Genomic DNA, 20,966 nt, shown 5'->3' on the forward strand with positions numbered 1-20,966 from the left:
GGGACCCTCTCGTTTTATTTCGGCGTCCTTTGTTTTGCGTCTGGGCGTCTCGTCAAATCGCTTTATGTAGCCTGTTCCTCGAAGATGAAAGGAAAAATAATTAGTTGTGATAATGTGAAATGTTTGAAAATAAAGCCTTAAATCCTTTCCTGTTTACCTTGTTAATTTTTTTATAATTTTTTACTATATACGTGTGTAATAATAATTAGATAAGTAGGCACTTTATGTAAATAAAATTGTGAAACTTTATATAATAATAAAATAGTAGTTTTTTATTTTTTCTATTTATACAGTTTTAAATAAACCTTCCAGAATAAAATCGTAATTATAATAATGGTCCCTCTGTTTTCTATTGTTGAAACAAACTCCTTAATAATTATATATATAATGCAAAAAATAATATTACGGTACTATATATAATCTACTAAACTAATATAAATAAAAATCAATCGTTAAATATATATTAGAGCATCATTTCCGATGCACCTGTTTGGTTAATTCTCTCTTTATTTTTGTAAGTGTCAGGTCAAGGTTTGTATGTAAGAAATTATTTGATAAATTGTACGGAAAAGTGACTTTGGGTTAAAAAATTTCCATTATAAAAAAGTGAGGGTCATACTCTGAAGGGAAGATTTGGTCTCATTTTCTCCGCTTGTACATCCATGCAAATCCAGCTCTATCTTATAATATTTATGTATTGTAACTTTTTTGATAGACGTAATATTGAGAGGAACTAAAAAAAAAGGAAAATTTATACTATCCAAACAATATTGTATATAAATTATAATGATAAAATCGATACTTTTATAATGATATACCAATTATCAGAATTTATAGATTCATATTATTATTTTTTTGCTAAAAAAATTAAACAAACATTGCAATGATATAATATTTAATAATTTAACATACTTGTATACATCATCCTGATATAAGGATGACGCCCTCTGGTGTCAACAGGTTTAGGGCCACAATAGTTATGTTTATAGAAAACCGGATGACGGAAATCATCAAAGTACCCTCAAAGGCATGAAACAAATGAACATCGTTTTTAAATTATCCAAACATGAATTGAAAATTCAGACATTTGTTCTTGGGACCCCTGGACCGTAGTCAAGGGTTGCCCGTCAGCCGTTACCGCTCATTCTTGTCTACCTATCTCCATTAATGACTATGAATAATATAAATTTAATGACAGAATAACAAAATCTGTTATTGATTTTATTATTAAACTAACGTTTTGCCTGCTACTTTGTATGCGTGAATTTCAGAAGTAGCAAAATCAATGAAATAGACTAATTCTAGTTGGTGTCACGGAATCAATCACGGAACAAATATATAGATATTAAAATCGTTAACAAAATTTTACGCCAGTGTTCTATCAGCGAAACTGTATATTTTTGATAAGAAAAATATGTTAAAAAATTATGCCATTATTATTTTATTTTTACTGACATGATGTGTCCAGTTAATTAGTTAAAATAGGAGGTTCAAAATATTTCTCCTTTTATTTTATTTTTGACTCCTGTAATTTTTATCCTAATATATTCTATGGTATTCAAATTTTGATATAGGTATAAGTTACGACGTCGATTTCATCTATATAATAGACTATTACACACTCTCACACTCACGGCTTACCATTAGACCATTTACTAGAGGGATAGTTTGTACAAAAGTAGTCTGCTTGGTTATCCCTGTCCTATTCGTATTTCTACCGTGAAGATTTTTGCATGGCTATGTTTCTATTTGAAGGATGGGATATAGCAATGAAAGGTAATATGGGTGACGTAGTATACTTTATTATGTCCATGTTGTTATTTATTACTATAGGTCACGGTTACCGTTTTTCATTAGGTGGGCCGTCAACTTGTTTGCCATTCTAATTTGCATAAAGAACGCGGGGAAAGAGATAGAGAATAAAATACAACAATACTATTAAGTATATTTTATCATCAAACAAACAACAAATACCGCGACACAAGAATTTTATATATTAGATTTTATTGAACGTATTAGTATACATAGCACGTGTGACATTGTAAATACGATAATAAAATTATTATGTACGAATCATACATAAAATGTTACTGTATACGTGCCGTTTATGACACCCATAACATTATGACTAAAACTATAAATAGAGAGAATAATATAATAGCCACAACTCTTTGTTTAAGGGATTTTGAAGAGGGGAATATATTTAATTTGTCAAAATGTGTAATCTTTCTTTAACTAATATAATAACTATTTAGAAATTTGTTACAATTCACAGATATAAAGACACAGATTAAAACTAAATTTATAACTTTTATTTGCGGCTTCACTCGCATGTGGTATTCAATTTCTCTCGGGAATCATTTTCCGTCTTATACATTATAGCTATTGCCCATGACTTCACCCGCATGGAGTTCGGTTACATTGAAAACCCTCATTTTATATCTTTCACCTACCTACCTACCTTCTTAGGAGAACAGTATTTTCAAAAACGATAAATTACTTTATTTCTTAACAAAAGACTAAATTTAAAACTTCACCTTCCTAACATAAAATTAACAAATTTACATACAAATATTTATCTAAATCAAATCATCCCCAACCTAGGGGTAAAATTTCCAAAAACTTCTGAAAAAAAAATATTGTTAATTAAAAGTCTAAAAATAAAATTTCATACTTCTAACTTCAAAAATAACAGAATTCCTATACAATTTTTATTCTCTATTTTACCTTTTTAGTGGTGAAATTTATAAAAGCGCTGAAAAGTATATTATTTATTTCTAATTAAAGGTTTTAAACAAAAGCTTCGCACTTCTAGCTTCAATTATAATAGAACTCCCATACATACTTTCATCCCCTACTCCACCTCTTTAGAGATAAATTCTTGAAAAGCCAATAAACTATCAGTTTTTTCTGAAATTTCACATGTCTAGATTCTAAACTGATGAAATTCCAAAAAACTTTCAAACCCTGTTTTATCCCCTTACGGATTGAATTTTCGAAATTCCTTTCTTATTGTTCACATACGCTATATAAAAATAGGTTCTTTATATCGCGTATGTGCAAAATTTCATGATTTTAGATTGAGTGGTTTCGCCTGTGTGCTAAAAAGTGTAGATGACAACGATTTGAAGATCTCAATGTTGAATCGCAGACACTGAATTTTCCAGTTTATATATGGATCATTTAAAAATAATTATCACTGATTGATGCTCCGGAAGCATATAAATCCGTAATCCGGTGAGGTCTTCGTGTAGAAAGTAGGCGGTCTAGACACTCTTGAGACCTGAGAGCCAGACACCATCACACGGATCGAATTTCCATCACTATCATTTACAGTAGCAGACATAGATCAAATTTTAATATTCCATACCGGTTATAGCAATATATATCATAATAAATTTTGAACCCGTTGGTAAATACGAGTCTAACCGCTGGTAATATGAAAACGCGCCCTTCGTATTCTATTTACCAAATAAACAATTTGAGTCGAGCTAGTTTCAATAACAAACCAGTAACTTTTCCAAATTTCCCCGCATTAATTACCTTAGCCAATCTAAACAATGTAATTTTGACATTGTTAAGTATACTGTAGACCTAGAATGAAATATTAACAAATAATGACGCAACGAAAATTTAAATAAAATACAAGCCCCGATCCAGTGTTATATTTACAGCACATAAATTGTGTTTTTATATTAAAAAAAAACAGGTTGTAAAAATGAAAATGAAATTGTTAAACATGAAATTAATTATGGTAAAATTAATACAGACCAGATGGAGTTGATAAATCAGAGTAACTCGTTTATTACAGTAAAGGTTTTACTGATTGATTTAGTAGATATTTTACGTTAAAGTCTATTTTTTATTAATTTTTCGGTACTTTCTTAATAAATAAAATATTTTTTTAAAAGAAATTAATTTACAAATCGATTTATAAATGAGATTGTATTTAATATAATTGACAACTTTTTTGGAAGTCGGTTGATAAAGCTATAGCAAAAAAGAATGAGCATGACTATAATCGCTACTGTAATGGTCAGTTTTTGATCGATTATTGCTATTGTGTTAAACACTCAACATATCTCTCACATACTTGTCACTTGGAATTATATTTTCTCTTATCGGTGTCACGTCATAGTAATTATTTTAAAATTATTAATAATAAAATTAAAAACTTATAATAAAAAGTATACAAATATCTTCTTTTTGCTATAATAAAACATATGATCACACCACCCTGAGTAAACACTAAGACAATATGGTCCATGAATATGATCAAACTAAAAGAGAATGATTTATTCTCAACGGTTAACCGCACTATGCCGGCTCATTTAGTTCTAATAAAACTTCCTAATTGATAATTTTAATTAAACGATATTAAACTTTATATCCTTGGCAAAATTAATTAAAGATATAAAGTTTAATATCGTTTAATATTAATCTAATATCTATGTTCATAAAATATTCAATGTCATGATAAATTATATATTATATTTAAAATATTGTTATGTTTGCAATAAAATTATCAAGTATTTATAATGTTATCATGAAATTACTCATAAATGAATTCATCACCACCATTCTTCATCACCGATTCATCGAAATATCAGAAAGGGAGGGATGAAGACCCGGATGGAGATGGAGAATAGGAATATTAACGACTTAAGGCTAGAGACCTTCCATTTATTCACACAAAATGCTTTGCGAATATTTTTTACATATGCAAGGAAAAGATTGGGATTCCCTCTTCCATTCTCTATTTGTGAGTACTATAATCTGGACCTCATCAAGGGGATAAACAAAAGTCATCTTCACTTCATATCAAGTGCAATTGAGAGCAATCGCGAAACTAAACAATGATAAAACTTTGTACGATCTAGTGTGGAGTAATGTTATGTATTACATGTATGTCAAATTTCATAACGATTGGTTACGCCGTTTAAAAAACCAAGAGATAATAATATACATATAAACAATCACATGTTCGGATATACAATTAATTTTCAATAAGGTCTGTCCTCGTTTTTAAAGTTCCTTAATAAATGTAGTTTACAGGAATTACTCGTAGTATATTCCTTATCATTGATTTTAATTTTTTTTTTATATAATATGTCGTTTCAAAGTAAATAAATCATAATATGAATAGTTTCATTTAGTGACACCCTAATTGACCTACGATAATTAACTTCAAGGTTCAAGAAACAACCTTCATGAAAAACGATTAACAGTTTACCTAAAGCGACGATCAATTTATCACTAGTTCCCATGTCTATTACCTTTATAAGTACGTTCACTTTTTGTTGGGATTAGTTACTTATAACAGTTATAACAAACCGTTTTGTTGGAGTCACGGGTGTCCGACCCGAAAGTTTCCAAGCTCGGAGCGTTCAGTAATTACTTACCGATCAATTGTGGATGTTTATCCCTGAAAACATTCGGCTAACAAACTTACTAGTAGCTATTGCTACAAAAAATTACATATCTGATATTTTTACTGATTTTCGTAATGAAAATAATTACCTACTGTTGTTTTAAATGTGAAAGTTTGTATCTTGAAAACAGCTGGATCAATTTGAATGCAATTTTGAATTTTCTTTGCGTATATTATTAATTAATTTACTAAGACAAAAAGTAGGCTTCTTTATGCCCGTTGTGTATTAATATTCTCATGTACCAAATTTCATTTCTATTCTTTTTTATTTAAATTTTTATGCAACTTAGAATAGCAAACAAGCTGACGGCCCACCTGATATAAAATAGACAACCATCGCCTATAGACATGAACAGTACCATGAATATAACAGACTATATTGTTTCGCCCATGATACCTCCCATGAGTTGCCATTCCTGAGGACTCGGGATTTATAAATATTAATAATTATAATTGTTAATATTCATTGAAATATTAAGATTATACAAATATAAAATAAAATCTATGATATATATATATATATAAATAATGATGAATACCTTAAATGACAAATCATATCACCTGACATCTTTCTCATTTATTTCGTTTAAATCACCAACTTACTTTTGTTAGCACTAAAGCACTAAAGCCTAGATTCTAGACTGTTATTTCAAGGTATTTCGTGACTAAGAACATAGCTGTCGATTGCTATCAGAATATGGGCCATTAACGGCGGTATGTTGTCCGAACTTATTATCGTTTAATTTATGATCACACGTTACCGCTTAAAATACCATTAAGCGACGGCAAATCCCAAGAAATAAATAAACGAACAAAACATCCTTTCTAGTCCAGGAGATGACTGTGTCTTTTATACAGCGTGGCAGCATTGTATTAATTATTCAATTAAGTTTCATATTTTTTTAATAATTTAATAATTTTTTTTCATTTAATAAATAAATCAAGTTTCATTGTTATATTGGATATTTTTTATATGATAAGAATTATTATATAAACTGGTGACTTATCTAATAAAATATGCTTACCGTCGCCTATAGATAAGAACAGAACATAATACACTTTGATGCATCATACGTTCCTGCAAAATAAGGTGTTGTGATCCAGTAAATTAATTATCTATACGCACTTAAAATAAATGTAACGAATACATATTTTAATAATAATGATTACATTGTAAATTTGAAACAATTACTACGTAAATTTCTAGACGATGATAGATAACATAATACTGTAATAGTCGTAAATTGTTCAAAAATTATTATATATTTTCTATAAATACTTTATTAGTAATAAAATAACAATTACTCACAATCGCTGATCAGTCATAAAAAAAAAACATGTTAATATACATTGAAATTTCCATTGATAGAACGCAAACTATAATACTTTTAAAAGTTATAATTTTAATTTCAATCGTTGCACATTTACATGAAATTTTATTGAAGGAATTAAAGAAATGTTATATACAAAATTAATGAAACTTTTATCGATCATTTGTAATATTTATTTCATTTGCCTACTTCCACTTTTATTGAATAAACGCAGCAGTTGTTAAAATAACGTTCATATGTAAAATTTTTATTTGTCATATGGTATGATATGCGATGTTGGCGAAACAAACATTAACAATGAACTAACATTTTTTTATAAAAATGAATGAAAAGAACGGGCATTCACTATAACTGTATTCTGCAATCTAACAATACATTATTATTCATAAATATATATACATGTATTAATTTTGAAAAAAAAAATTACTGTCATTTCTTTCATGTTTTCAATCACTGTCAAAGCCATCATGTATTTTCGATTGCACTTTATTCATCATATTTACCTATCACCATGAGCTTTTCGAGATTTTTATAATTTTTGTAAACTATATGACTAAAGCATTTTATTATATTGTACAAGCAGATGGAGGAAAGTATAGTAATAATATGAAATTTTAGAATTATATTTTTGAATTGTTTTTACGAAAGGGAACATATAAAATGCAAAAGATAATTAAAAGGGACTGTTACATTGCAACTTCTTTCGTCTAACCATCTATTTATCCGTCTATTATAGGGCCGTATTTTAAAGAATAATTAATACCATTACTGTGTGTATTGATTTGAAATAATTATATGTACACTGGGTACCTTATTGTGTATGGAAACGATTAAAAAATATTTTTATTTTGTTAGTGAAAAATGGAAAATGGTTTTTTTTTATATTTCATACTAGAACTTCAAGTTCAAGTAACCCCATATGAGAATAGTATGTAGTTTAAACAATCTGTGTTTATACTTTATAAAGAACATTATAATGTGATTCGGTTTTTTTTTTATTAACGATTATTATTGGTTTTTATTTAGCCTAATGTAAAAGAAATGAAAACTAAATTAAACATAATTCAAGATTCTTCTCGGTGGAATTCGATTCGAACTTAAACATTTTTTTATATAACACTAAAATATTGGTACTATTGTAATCAGCTCCTTGTCTATACTCCATTTGCTTAGAGCATCTCCTCAGCTCGTGCTCACTTTCTGCTTATCTTCGTCACACAACATAAACTGTTAATTGTTGTTTTTCTTGTCGTGCCTATTTTTTTGTTTGAAGTTTTTATTTTAAAGATTTATTTTGTAGCTAAGTGCGCAAAATTTTTTGTCTTAATATTTGCTACTTAAAGAATAAATGTCTATTTTAATACGCGTACTTTAGAACCTTTGATATAGAAGTTAAAACGAATGCAAATATACTTTAGACCATTTTAAAATTTATTAAATCTGTTAATACCTTTTATAAATGCATATTTATATAACATTTTGTAAAAATATTTTATTTTATTACTTATGTTTAAATATTTATTATATAGTTACATATACTAAAATAGTACAAAGGACTTTTATGAAATCTAGTATTTAAATGTATAATAATTTAATTACATTCAAACTTTGACATTATACAAAAGAAATCTATTCTTTAAAGGAATATCTAATATAAACTTTTTAATAACTACAAATTTAAATAATAATTTATTAATTTAATAGCTAGATGCGCTCTGTTAGACTAAATAATAATTGATAAATTAATCTTATGAATCATATTTATTATTTTTATAATATATATTACATAATCTGAATGCCATATATACTGATAACATTATCCACACATCGACACCGACAAGCGTAAATATACCTACACAAATGCATCAATCAAACCATATAGAAAAATATTATATTTTCCTTATCACCATCTATTTCTATCCATTATACCAAAATAATAACATAGAACAACCTACTCAAATCATTAATGCAGGGAAATATACTCAATAGTAGTGTGACCACCCAAAGAAAATAGTAAAGGAAATATAGAAAATAAATATAAACATAGATTCTCCTGGACATGTTACATTATATGTAGTAACAGTAAAAATTAATATAAAATGTAATATACGGAAATCAATAAATATGTAACATTTCGTTTTAACATATAACAACTATATTTACGTATATACATAGAGATATAAATATAGGGAAGGTAGGTATATCCTTCTCTATTGAATTATGTATGCCAAATTTTATGACGATTGGTTAAGCCGTTAAGGTAAAAAGCCGAAGGTAAAAAATCAACTTGCTTTTACATTTATAACATTAGTAAGGATGTTCCTAATGTATATGAGAGATATATTAATGCATTCATTCAGCAAACCAAAGTATAATGACGATGTAATCTCACAATCACTAAGAAAGGGTTTGAGTCTAAATTCCACCAACAGGTCTGACATTAAACAGAGGTGTGTTTGACATGCCTTTATTTGCCTACGACACGGGTTTTACACAGGCAAAAATATGTTTTATAACAAATGTTCCACGTTTGTTTTTTGTAAAATGAGAAGCTTGTGCGTAAGACTAGAAATGCAGGGAAAAATGTGCCTTGTTACGGCACTTTTAAGACTAAATATTACAATTTGAAGTCAAAGAACTTTAAGCCAGTCAATTGCATCAATGTAGATTTTCTTACGTTGACACAGAGTAGAATTTTGAATGAGACTTAAAGGTGGGCTGGGAAGATTGCCTAGACATGCAGACGATAAGCATTCAGTCGTTATAGAGGTTGTCGTGGACCCTCAAAATATAAACATCGTCCAGATGTCAGAGATAAGCGACGAGAGCTTTTTGCCCTAATGGCAGATTACCCAGTTGAATATGTCGCGTGCCTACCCTCGACATCGCGCGCTGTGACTTATTGAATGGAAAATTTCTCACGATCTGATAATGGTGGGTTGTGTAACTTTATGTTAACTGTTTTAGTATACATTGATTTCCATGTAGATATAATTTTATATGTTCATTAGCTTTTACGAGTACATGCGACTTCATGTAAATTTCGGTTATTAAATTTATAATGAGATTTCTAGGGATTGAAAAAGTAATATATCTTATATATAAAATTCTCGTGTCACGGTGTTTGTTACCAAACTCCTCCGAAACGGCTTAACCGATATTTATGAAATTTTGTGTGCATATTGGGTAGGTCTGAGAATCGGCCAACATCTATTTTTCATACCCGTCAATGATAAGGGTTACCCACCCCAAAATATTTTTTTTAAGTTTTTTTGACAATTTTTTTTATTTTAATTTTATTATAATTTAGCAATGAAAATACATACAACTTTAAATTTTCATCGTTTTACAATCAACCCCTGTATTTTAATTGCGATTTTTATATTTCGCAATAACTGGTAAAACAACGTTTACGGGGTAGTATATATATATATATATATATATATATATATATATATATATATATATATATATATATATATATATATATAAGTAATTTATAAGTTCAAACAACTGACCACTATTTTTTGTTCTGTAAATCATAGATATTAGTGAAAGCCATGACTAAATGTATCTAGATAGCACATACCTACAATTAATAATATCCAAACCCGAACTGATGTTACCTTCTCTATTCTACAAGTATATAAAATACCATGATGATTAGTTGGGTCATTAAGGCGCTAACAGGTCAAAAGTCACTTACACATATAATAAGACAATAAGGTACTTCTAAAAAGCTTAACATGTGTCCAATTCTACAAGTACAATAATACAAGTCTACCAGAGGAGACTTTGTACAAAAGTCGATTGCTTGGGTACCTCTGTCCCATTCGTGTTTCAACCGTGAAGCAGTTGTGTTTGCATAGCTGTGTTTCGGTTTGAAGGGTGGGATATGGCGTGAATTTACTGGGTACAGAGGAATAACACCTGAGTCCTCAGGAATGGCAACGCATGGGGGGTATCATGGGCGAAACAGTATACTCTGTTATGTCCATGGTACTGCTCATGTCTATAGGCGACGGTTACCACTTTCCATCAGGTGGGCCGTCAGCTTGTTTGCCATTCTAAGTTCTATAAAAAAAAAAAAAAAATTAAGAAGAAATTTACATATTCCACGAGTATTAATTATTCAAGTACAATATATGAAATAGAACAGGAGCATAAAGAAACGTGGACGAATAAACGGCAAATGAAGATCCCTAATAAAATATTTATAATTAGATTTGTAGGGAAACTCATTATGAGATACAAAATCGTACATTGCAGAATGTCTATATGTAGGGTGTTTATATAATCTGATTCTTTATAATATTATTGTTTTAATAGAAAAGAGAGAGAGAAAGAAAACATATCATAAAATTAAAATAATGAGACTTGATCAATAAAATCGCCAGTAGGGTTTGAAAGGCTCTTTCTACGTTTGATACTCGTAACTCATTTCTTGAGATGGAATTCTCATCATGATACTACTCCGGGCAAAGCTGCGGAACACAGTTAGTTATACAACTAGCTGTGTATATGCACATCCATTTATTTTCAAATAATTCAATTCATCCTAGGCTTGATGTCCACGTAAAAAGCATTCCGTTGTCATTATAATGTACAGCAGTTGTATGTGCCAATTTAACAATTTTGCATTAATGTTACCTCTTTTTCACTTTTTATTCTATTGTTATTTATATTTAAACTTTTGTTAATACTGTTTGATGTTTTTTTATGGTGGTATCAATTAATAGTATACTCGCCTTTTAATACATTGAATTCTAATCACTATCATCTCGGTCATTATTTGTCCACTGTTAAACATAGGCCTCCCCCATAGACTGCCATAAAGACCCGTCCTGAGCCATCAACATCCACTGACTATTGAATTCTAATATGCTCAATGAAATGTAAGCATATCGTGTGATATACTCACCATAATGGCAATAATGGAAAAATATCTGTGAACACCATGGGAATGTATATCATGTTCCTTCTTTTGGAACTATATCATGAAAACATTAGAGTTATAAGAGTTACGCCCAGAAGTAATAAACAAACACACTTTCATATTTACATTATTAGTAAAGATTACATAAATAATAAAAAAAATAGATAATAAAAAATGTTGTGATTGAATGAATAAATGAAAACTTATTTAAATAATCCACAAGACTTATACACTTCGACCACAAGTAAGTAAAACAACTTAAAAGTAATAACAATATAGTAAAAAGTTTAAAAGTATATCATAACAGAGACTACTTGAATCTCGGTCATTGTCATGGAAATAAAAAAGAATGCCAATTCAGCTTTCCCTGCAAAAGCAGCACGCTAATTTTCAATTAGCACCTTATAACCTTGCCCGGTCAATCAAAATCAAAGTTATTGTCGTTATGACATATTTACAACAAGCCTACTCATGGTTTATTGAATCCAATGTGCTGAAATGTATTTTAAATATCTGTTTCCTGGGTCAAGTGGGTCACAAGGTGGAGACAATGTATATTCACGTTCAGAGACACTCGATGGCTATAGCTGTAATAACAATTCAAACTTCTATTCTATCTCGTTTAGTGTCCGTCAAACACGTTCACGTGTAACGTAAGTGCGTTAATGTAAGTGCTTAAGACCAATTCATATTAACTTACAGAAATTACACAAAATGGCAGACTCTTTTAAGACATTGGTTTCACATCGCATTAAAAAAATGATTAATTAGTTAAATGTCACAACATAAATTAGATTATAAAAAATCTATTTATATTATTTTAATGAGATTACTGACACATAAGGGACAATAGTCGATAAATTCTGACACGACTGACTCGTGGGTGTCGAATTTTCACTTCTAAAAATTCACCTAAATTAAGATGAAATGAAAATTAGTAGGAACAAGGTTTGACTAGCAGGTGATGTAACAAGAGTTTCCAGTCTTAGTTCCTGTAATTTAGGAACGGTCCGTTGGACAGTGTTTGGATGAGCTATTTCGTAGAGAAACTAGTTAGAAACAATTGACAAGTTTCTGTTAGCTTCTTAGATCATATATCCCAAGATATAGTATCATGTATCAGAAATGGCTCAAAATTCATTTAATTTCTTTGGTTGAATTTGACATATTATTATATTTTTTATATAAATTATTGCACATATTTTTTAGTATTTTAAATAATTTAATTACTAGTTTCCAAATTATGTGATTTATAAAATTTAGATTATTTATAATTAAATATTTTAAATTTAATAAATTACATAAATTTAAAATAACACATATTTTTATGTTACTTTTTAATTATACATATTGTGTCCACTACTAAACATAGGCCTTCCTGTAATAATTTTGCCAATAGTTGTCACAGCATGCGGAATGGTAACCACAGTTAGGCATCGTTAGTTACACGTTTAAAGAGGAATGTTGCTGTCCATATCTGGAACATTAAGTTCCTTTAGTGACCTCTTACGATACTCACGGGAAAGGAAGGTGTGGCCTATTCTATGCCGGGATGGCACGGCGATTATTATTTCGATTAACATTTATATTTTTGTGGCAACTTTCAATGATTCTCATGACGAATACCTATTTAAATTTATTCTTAAATATCAATCAAAGTAATACATAAAAATAAACATGATTAAAACAATTCTGTATTATTTTTATTTTTAATCTAACCTTATAGTATATAGATGGATTGTATAGATAGAGCATGAAGTGTCAAAAACAATAAGTACGATGGAAAGTGATTTTATTTAATACATTTATATCGTTGTTTGTTAATTTTCTCTACGAGTAGATCTTCATATTAGTATTTATGCCAATTCGATAAATTCAAGTATAGTGGAGTTCGCACTGAAAAAGACATAAGTAAAAAATAAAAAATGAAACAAAGACAATAGTAAAAAATACAACGAACGGGAGTACACATGAACAGTTGTATGACGCAAATTGAAATTTAGATATACAAATTTTCTAATACGTATTTCAAATTGCTAGTATAAAATTATAGCATTTTTAATACAGACAGTGTTTCTCATAACAAAAGCTGTTCTACTTTTTATGTATATTTATCCAATATAATCTAAGTAGATTTCATTAAATTATTCACAAATTCACAAAGTTCTTTTCACAATCTGCCAATTTGACTTCCATGAACAATAATTGCTTTTAGTTTTAAGAAAAATATTTTAATTTTCAATATAGAGACGCTCTTTTAAACGAAAGTACTCACTTATAATATAATTGATTATATTTTCAATCAAATATTACATATTATATTATAACAATATTGGTTAATGAATTGGCATGATTTAGAATATATATAATTATTCTATAATATTACTAAAGACCTAAAAAATAAATCCGTTCACTGTTAATGAACTGAAATACATACAAACAAAATGGGAAGTAATTTACTCAAATGCATTGGTCAACATCTTATTGCTTATTTAGTTATTGTGTTAATAATATTAGTATGAATGTGTAGGTATATATGTATGTAATAACTACACATATAAATTTTTTCTATATTGATCTGATCTCTTCTTTAGGACTATTTTAAGACCAAAACATAAAAGAACCAGAGGGAGACTTTGTGCAAAAGTCGATTGCTTGGGTACCTCTGTCCCATTCGTGTTTCAACCGTGAAGCAGTTGTGTTTGCATGGCTGTGTTTCGGTTTGAAGGGTGGGATATGGCGTGAATTTACTGGGTACAGAGAAATAACACCTGAGTCCTCAGGAATGGTAACGCATAGGGGGGTATCATGGGCGAAACAGTAAACTCTGTTATGTTCATGGTACTGCTCATGTCTATAGGCGACAGTTACCACTTTAGATCAGGTGGGCCGTCAGCTTGTTTACCATTCTAAGTTGTATAAAAAAAAAAAAGAAACTTACCATCCAAATATTGTAGTACTGGGCATTCATGTTAATGTTAATTCTTTTGAATCATAAATTATATGATGTACCTATTTGATGTTCTATTAAAAACTAAATAAACTACATATTATTTCACGTTATATTCTTAGATAATAGAGACATTTACATAAATATCATCGTGCCCTAATGGTATATTATCACGACTTAAACCTCGGAGGTCGTGGGTTTGAATCCTGCCGACACCAAAATACTTTGTTAATTTAAATTTCCGACTAAATCTCCGGTGAGGTAATGGATTATAACAAACCAAATTAATCCAAATGACGGCGGTAGGCTTCCCTCCTGCCAAGTTGGATTCTAATATGCTCGTCGAAACGGTCTCGTGAGCATGTCTATTTTTTTATTTATTCTTATATAAAATACATAAAACAAAAGACAACTAATTTAGGTATCCACACAAGAGTCTAACAAAAACAAACAATAATAATTCCCTTAACAAAATGGCTGGTACATACATAAAAGAAACGCGATACCGCGTTCAATACGGCCTGCTTGACAAAGAATTCAGCCACCCCAACTTGCACGGGGTTCGTCTGTAATAATTAGGTTTGGCCTAATGAATACAGGGTGGGGTTCATCCGTAGTTGTCTGGGTAATTAACAGCTGAGATAGGAAATATTAATATTTATAAGCCCCGGGACTGAGAGCAAATTTTCGTTATACGTTTTAACTACCATGGTGTAGCAAAATGAATTTTGCGTGCTGATTATAACCATATAAATTAACAAGGTTTACTTTTTATTTAATTTTCATAGGTAAATTATAGTAATTTTAATTAATTCGAGACATGACAACATTCATTTAGACATTCTTCGTGTACTTACTAATCTGTACTATAAATATAAAAAAAGAATCATTTTTCTTTTTATTACATTATTACAGCAGAACTGTTGCAGTGATATAAATAAAATCTTATTAGAAAAATAGTTGCGCTTTACTCAGCTTTTCAACCGACTTCAAAAAGAAGAAGCTTCTGGATTCGGTTGTATTTTTTTTTATGTTTGTTTATTTATAGATATATTAGTTAATATTATTATGAAATTTATATACAAAATTCATACTTTAATGGAAGTTTGTAAAAATATTAGTAACGGAATATTATTAATAATAATTCGTAATACGTTGAAATGGAAGAAGGAGATAATAGCAGTGCGCGAACGATTTCGAGGGACATGACTATGGCAATAATAACGATATTACAACGACTACTTAATAATAAGGCTTTTTAATTAATTTATTCTAGACAATTAATGTATCCCGGTAATGCAGACAAAACGCGGGTAAAAGCTAGTAAACTATCAGTAACCGGTACAGCAGGCAAATAAATTTTCTTTTAAATTTTATATGTCTTTAGATCTAGTGAACTAGAATAAAAAAACATCTCATGTATTAAACTAGGACATAGTACACCTATTTAGTAAATTGTTTTCCAATAAGCCATTTAAGTATAATTAAATACCAATAATCGATCGTCTTTACCTATTTACACATTTATAATATTAGAAGAATTTAGTTTTCAAAAGTAATATTTTGTTTTGTTAATTACCTTCAAGAAAAGAGTGCACTCCTCTTGAAAAGTTTAACGGTACACTTGAAATTTCTCCAGTGTTGCGGAAGCTCACTTTGCATGCTGCAGGTTACAGGTACCATCAGGTAACCCGCATGCTTTTTTTTTGCGACATTTATAAAAAATATATTGTAGGGATATTTTTCTAAATTACGAATTACTAAACTACTAAATAAGCAATAAAGCCTATATTTAATATTAAGTGTATTTCAAAAATAAAAATACCATAATATTCGACTACCCTATAATAACACTATCATCGTAAAAAGGTCAAAACTGAAAACATTTAAATATAAAGAAAATATTTTCAGATCGGGCCTTTTTACGATAATGTTGTTATAGGGAAAATTAAATAGGTGTATTCCGTACACCTCCGGGCTAAGTGCGCTTCCAATTACGCAACGAAAGGAAATTTTCGATTGAAAAAATATTAATATTAGACAAATTTTTCACGCTTATTGACATTTAAAAGAGATTAAAAAATTTGAAGCTGATACAATATTTGGGATTTTTAAATGCCTGGTAAGCATATTTTTATATACAATTTATAATGACAAACAAGCTGAAGGCCTACCTGATGGAAAATAGTAACTGTCGCTTAAAACATGAACAGTATAATGAATATAACAGATATGGACAGACATTGACATAACTGTGTCACCTATAATACCCCTTATGCGTTGCCATTCCTGAGAACAAAGGTATTATGCTTCTGGACCTTGTAATTTCACTGCCATATCCCATCCTTTAAACCAAAACACAATGCAAACTGCAACTGCATCAGGGCAGAAACACGAGTCGAGCAGAGGTACCCAAGCACTTTTATACAAATTCTCTTTCGGGCAAAAAGTTTTCCCATTTTTGAAAGCATTCCAAAATATTTTCAAAAACGGTATATATTTCAAATAAGCTCTTATTCTTACTAATACGTATATTATAAATATAAAAGTGAGTTTATATCTTATTTCATGGCGTCTTAACGACTTAACTAAACTGAAAGGAAATAGCTATATTTTCCCCATTTAATTTTTTCCTGATTACACGAAAAAGGTCGCAGATTAAAATTAGTTTAGAATCATTTTTACACGCGACTTTGCCTGGGTGACTAAGATATTTTTTATAGCACAGAGGGCAAACGGCCATGATGGTAAGTGACTATAGCTACTCATGAGCATCCGCAACAACGAAAGTATTAAAGATTTGGTGCCAGTCTTTTAAAATGGAATAATTATTTATGCTCTTATCTTAAAGATTACAATGTCATTACAGTTCGAACTAATATATGTTTATTGACCTGGACAAAAGTTATCTTCTTCAGTTAGAGTACCCACTACTTGTGTATCAAATTTCATGACAAATGGTTGAACGTTAAACACCAAAAGGTAAGAAAGAAACAAATTCACATTTATAATGTTAGTAAAAATAATTCTTTAAAACATTTTCGGTTTTCTTGACGAACATTAAATCGTTTTCACTGCAAATACGATTAAAATTTTCAAAGTTAATATTACAGTGGCCCATTAATTCGTTCGTTGTTAATCAAATTTTATTTTTATCGTGTCAACAAAAACAAATCGTTTTATGTCCAAATTTAAATTTCAGAGTTCCGCCGAAAGGCAAAACACCCCGGTTGTAATAAGGCGATGTTTTTATTACAGTGGGCCCTTCTAATAAGCGGACACTGGCTGTTTGTTCACAAACAATCTCATCTCATTTCCTAATTTTACACCTATATCCGGCAGCTAACGAAACAAAATTACACAGACTAAATAAGTTGAAAAACAAGATACTCGGAGCACAATTTCCTTGCTGGTCGTAGTCTAATGCCTTTTTTAAGTTGTCTTCACCAAATCGTTATTTAATGAAGTTGAAACAATATAAAGTTTTCTTTCAGGCATATTCTTTGTAGGCGATAGTTAAACGATTTTCAAAGGTGGGGTTTTTTTTCGGCTGTATCTTTTTTATTCGTATGCTTTTATGGGACTTGAAATAGCAAACAAGCTGACGGTCCACCGAATAGAAAATTCATCTCCTATAGACATGAAGTGTATTATAGACAACACAGAATACACTAACTTAATTGCTAACCCGCCTGCCAATCTTGGCAACTACTAGCAAAATCCCCCTTATTGGAAAGACTTATGCTCAGCAGTGTACACTTTAAGATTGCTATTATGACAATAATCTTGTTATACCCCCATCAGAAAGTTTTATTATTAGTCACTATTTTGTCAAGATTAATATTACTTTTTTAATGAAAGTCTCTCTACTTGATAGCATAATTATTATATATATATATATATATATGTTATATAATACAAATTCTATATAAAAATTGAATATTGTATTCACGTAAGATTAAAATTTTGATGAAAAACTCAGCACATCTGACTCTAGAAACGTGCAGCATATCGTCGTATTGTTACTACCCGTAGAAGAAGAAGCTTTAATTAGTTACGCAAATTTTAATTTTTACATTTAAGTTTTTTTTGTTGCATATTTATACATTAATAATAAATAAGATATTGACCACAAACCTTCTTTAATGGTAACAGAACTTGTATAGGATCATTTGGTTAAATTATTAAAAAAATAATTATAGTCTATTTATAATTAGATCTGCTTTCTTCTGAAGTAGCTAGATATCGTTGATATAAATATTTAAAAAAAAAGTTCACGGTGATATTGCGTAATATATGTACAAAAATACCGTCATATTGAACCTTTATCTTGTTCAAGTTGTTTAAAAATATAATGTATAAAGGTTGCAATTTATGAAGCGTTTGCTGGTAAATTAAGTCCATTTTCTATTGACACTAACGCTACCATAAATTCACATGATTACTTCCTGAATATTTGAACAGAATATCTTGTTTAATCAGCAGTAGTGGTAGATACTAGAATATTTTATATTGAATTTACTTATCTTTATCATTGTTGTATTACTAGCATTGCCTGTGACTTCGTATACATTACCGAGCTAAAAACTCAAATAATATTTGTTTATCAATTTCCGCGACAGTTGGTTGAACTTCTAAGGCATCAAAAGGCAATAAGTGAAAAAAAAACTTATTTTCACATTAATAGTAAAGGTATACAAGCATATTGTCTCTTTGTATTCGTGTAAACTGGAACTAAAACTAAATATGTCGGAAACACATGGGATAGAAGTCAAAATATTCGTGCCCGAAAACTTTATCTGAAATCCTAGCATTCAATATCACGTACTAAGATCATTCAATAATATAAAATCTAATATATAAGAATATTCTACGCAGATTAATGCATATAGAATTTGTTCTGGACATTGCAATCACTACGAATATAAATTAGATAAAGCCATATAGTAGCCATGAAAAAGAAATTGCCACTGCTAAAAATAAACATATCAGCCCTGTAAGCACCTTATACGTTTATTTTTAGAGCCTTTCTAATGATCCCTCGACAAGAATTACAGTAATTTGTCTTATTGCGATTAATCTTCGTTGCGAACACCGCAGTGAAGTTCGAAGAAATTAGACGATACGTGTAATTAAATGCTATATTAACATCGAGTCTGACGTATATTCTAACTGCATTATCCGCGAAATATTCATGAGTGGCAAACTTCGTCTAAGTGAAACTGGTGACGAATTTTGCGACTTATCCACCGCATCGAGTTTGTCGCATGAATATGTAGCCGCATGAGAGCCTGTCATCAGATAAGCGTTTCACTGACAGGGACGAACTCTGACATTGATCACTTCATTTAATCTTTCAAATCTGAAACATCCCTACCAAAATCAATGAGGGGACGGCTTAGGGTTGATATTATAGCTAAAGCCTATGGACGGAGATGTACGCTCTATAATGGCTTACAGATTACCCGGAGGTTCAGATTAAGCTTTCCTGCGTAAGAAGTCGAGTGCTATCGGCTAAATAAAAATCAATATCTGAATCGGTTGCGAGTTTCTTCTTCACAATCCATTTGCTCTAAGAACGCAGTACTTTCTCAAAGGAATTTCTTCGGCCCTTATTTCGAGATCCTTTAGGACCACACTTGAGGAACGGCGCACTGCCTTTAGGATCCCACTTCCGCCCCTCCGAGAAATGCCCGAGATAAGAGAGACGTTTTGGCGCCATTCATGTTTATGGCAGGGCAAATGGCCCTAGAATACTGCGTACTTATTATAAACAAGTACCTACACACAATATATTCAAAAAGCTTTAGGCGAGATTGAAAAATGTCATTTAGCTATTCGTACTTGACGCGAATGCGCTCCCACTGAATTATCTAATATGGATAAAAGTTAACAGGAACAAATTGGACCTTGACTTCTTTAATTACCTACGCAACTTCTTTCAAGTTGTTATTGGGTTTCGCAATTAATTATATACGACTTTACGTAATAACATTTCTGCGATGAAACTTCGTTAGCCGGGTATTACAAGAATTTCTGTTATGATGTTGAAAGATTAATATGACTAAAATGAGTGTTCACTCGCACGAGTAAGATTTTTTTTCAAAAATTATTCGTAATTTGTAAATATAGAAGGGTCGGAGGGTGTAGAATTACTTTATTTTACAAAATGTAGTCACCGTAAAATTTTATGGAGACCATTTGAGAATGGGGCGCGAGCGGTCATTACCACCCTAGCCATACGAAGCGCGCTATGAGATCCGGCGGCGCGTCTGGGCCACTTCCAAGTCATTGATTTCTATTATCAACATAAGTACT

At 30.1% G+C, this 20,966-nt stretch overlaps 1 protein-coding gene across 3 annotated transcripts in view; it reads left to right on the top strand.

Moving 5' to 3' along the window:
* Positions 1-20,966, top strand: part of LOC113518046 (lachesin-like) — a 252,845-nt gene that overhangs the window by 165,378 nt on the left and 66,501 nt on the right. The gene's annotated exons all lie outside the window — the stretch shown is intronic.

The sequence above is a fragment of the Galleria mellonella genome, unplaced genomic scaffold, assembly GCF_026898425.1.
Source record: "Galleria mellonella isolate WM207_F2 unplaced genomic scaffold, CSIRO_AGI_GalMel_v1 utg132, whole genome shotgun sequence".
Lineage (NCBI taxonomy): Eukaryota > Metazoa > Arthropoda > Insecta > Lepidoptera > Pyralidae > Galleria > Galleria mellonella.